Source organism: Ailuropoda melanoleuca, unplaced genomic scaffold (assembly GCF_002007445.2).
Source record: "Ailuropoda melanoleuca isolate Jingjing unplaced genomic scaffold, ASM200744v2 unplaced-scaffold7480, whole genome shotgun sequence".
NCBI lineage: Eukaryota > Metazoa > Chordata > Mammalia > Carnivora > Ursidae > Ailuropoda > Ailuropoda melanoleuca.
Genome location: NW_023250281.1, coordinates 1,502,358 through 1,504,724, shown reverse-complemented (window position 1 = coordinate 1,504,724; position 2,367 = coordinate 1,502,358). Strand labels below are relative to the sequence as shown.

Here is a 2,367-nt window from a genome sequence, read left to right as displayed (position 1 = left end):
GAAATCACTATTTCAAAGAAGTATCTGCACTCCCATGTATATTGCAGCATTATTCAAAATAACTAAGACATGGGAACAACCTAAGTATCTATCAGTGGATGAATGGATTTACAAGAGTCATAAATATGTATACAATGGAATATTATTTAGGCTTGGATAAAAGCAAGACAAAACAACTTTTTCACTGTGACAGCATGGATGAATCTAGAGAACATCATGCTTAGTGATATAAGTCAGGAACAGAAAGAAAAGTATTGCATGATCTCACTTATATGTGAAAGAAATAAAACTCTTAATAAAAGACAGTATAATGTTCTTTACCAAGGTCTAGCTGGTGGGTAAATAGGGAAATTTTACTCAAATAATGCAAAGTTTCAGATATGCACGATGAAGAAATTCTGGAGCCTTAATATACAATAAAAATGACTATAGTTAACAATATTATATCACATACTTGAAGTTTGCTAACAAAAAAGTTCTTAACTGTTCTCACACACACACAAGTAACTATGTAGGGTGATAGATATGTTAATTAACTAAATTGTGGAGATGATTTCACAATGTATATCAAATTATGACATTGTATACCATAAAATATACAACTTTATTTGTCAATGATGTCAATATAGTTTAAAAAATATAAATTATTATGCAAATATATAAAGTATTTGTTTCCAATTATGTTATGTTCATCATAAATTATTTATTGTTTTTAGGTCCTAATTTACTAATTTTGGTTAAAAAAAGATAAAATATTGTAGAAAAAATATTGTAGAACTGGTATGCTGAATGACACCATTAATTTAGTCAGTTTTCATTTTCCATTTTACATGTTAGTGAAATAGTTTTGCCCACAAGTGTAGTGGGAAATGCATTTCCTTTAAAGGATCATAAAGAAAAACAAAAATAATGCCTTGGAATATAAAATTATTATGGGAAGCCTCAATTTATTCAATTTTCTATATTAGCTTAAGTTCTTTCACTATAGGCATATAATATTTTTTTCACAATGCTCTACAGCTATATTGACATATAACTGAGGCTTGAAAACTAATGTATATTGTCTACATTTTCACTGAGTGGATTCTCTGGATCAATTGTCTCAGAGCCCCAATCAACTCCTTTTTTCTCAGGCTGTAGGTGATGGGTCTGAGCATTGGGGTCAGGATGGTGTAGAAGACAAGCAGAATCTTGGCCTCTGTTGGTGATTGGAGGAATCTAGAGCATAGATAATTATAAGCAAAGGGGGGATAATAGAAAGTCACTCTAGTGATGTGGGTGCTGCAGGTTGAATAGGCCTTCTTCCTCCCTTCTGTTGTCAGATTGCATGGAGAACTCAGCCATAGGATAGTACAATAACAATGAAAGGAAACATAAGGAAGAGGGTGGAGCTTCCGAACACTGTCTACTCTTAGATCCAGGTGTCCATGCAAGCCAAGGTCAACATGGCCAGAACATTACAGAATAAATAGTTGATGGCTCTGGAATGGTTAAGGGATACGGAGAATACATGTTGTGTGGGCAAAGGAGTTGATCAAGCTCATTATCCTGTTATCATCAGCACACATACTCAATTGCTCATACAAATGGCATAGTGAAGAGGAAATCAAATAGCCACATAATGATCATAGGCCACGGAGGCCAATAGAAATCCTTCTTCACTAGCTAAAGTGAAGAAGAAACTCTGAACTCCACACCTGATGAAAGAAATAGACTTGTTTCCAGAGAAATAATCAGAACCCATCTCGGGGACAATGGTGGAGATGTAGTTCAGGTCCATGAGGGAGAGCTGACTAAGTAGAAAATACATGGGTGTGTGGAGATGGGTGTCCAGGAGGATGAGCATGATCATGGACAGGTTGCCAAAAAGGGCCATTAGGAAAATGAGAACAATGAGAATGAAGAACTGGCCAATTCTTAAAGGTGGAATAACCGCAATAAGATGAAATCAGAAGTTTGATTGTAATTCTCCATGGGGTATTAATTCTTATTTTTTCCTAAAAACAGACACAGCAGTAAATTAATATAGAACAGAATGCTATTTTTATTTCATTATTTCATTCACATTTTGATTCATTCATTGAATATTGCAGCTTCTAAATGAAAAATAAACTTAACTACTATGAAAAAAATCCTCAGTTTTTCCTTTACAGGTAAAATCTTCGTGAGGCAAACATCTGTGGTCAAAATATTCTTTACAAATCTACAAATTTGTAAGAATAATCTTTCTCAGGGCGACTCATTTGAGCATTGACTCTTGATTTTGGCTTAGGTGATGATCTCAGGATTGTGAGATTTAACCCCACATCAGTCTCTCCAGTCAGTGGGAAGTCTGATGGAGGTGCTCTCTCTTCCTCTCCCTCTTCT

The 2,367-nt window shown here is 34.6% G+C and overlaps 1 pseudogene; it reads right to left on the bottom strand.

The window, feature by feature from the left end:
* Positions 1-1,064: 1,064 nt before the first annotated feature.
* On the bottom strand, positions 1,065-1,974 carry LOC100467784 (annotated as a pseudogene).
* Between the last annotated feature and the right edge of the window lie 393 nt (positions 1,975-2,367).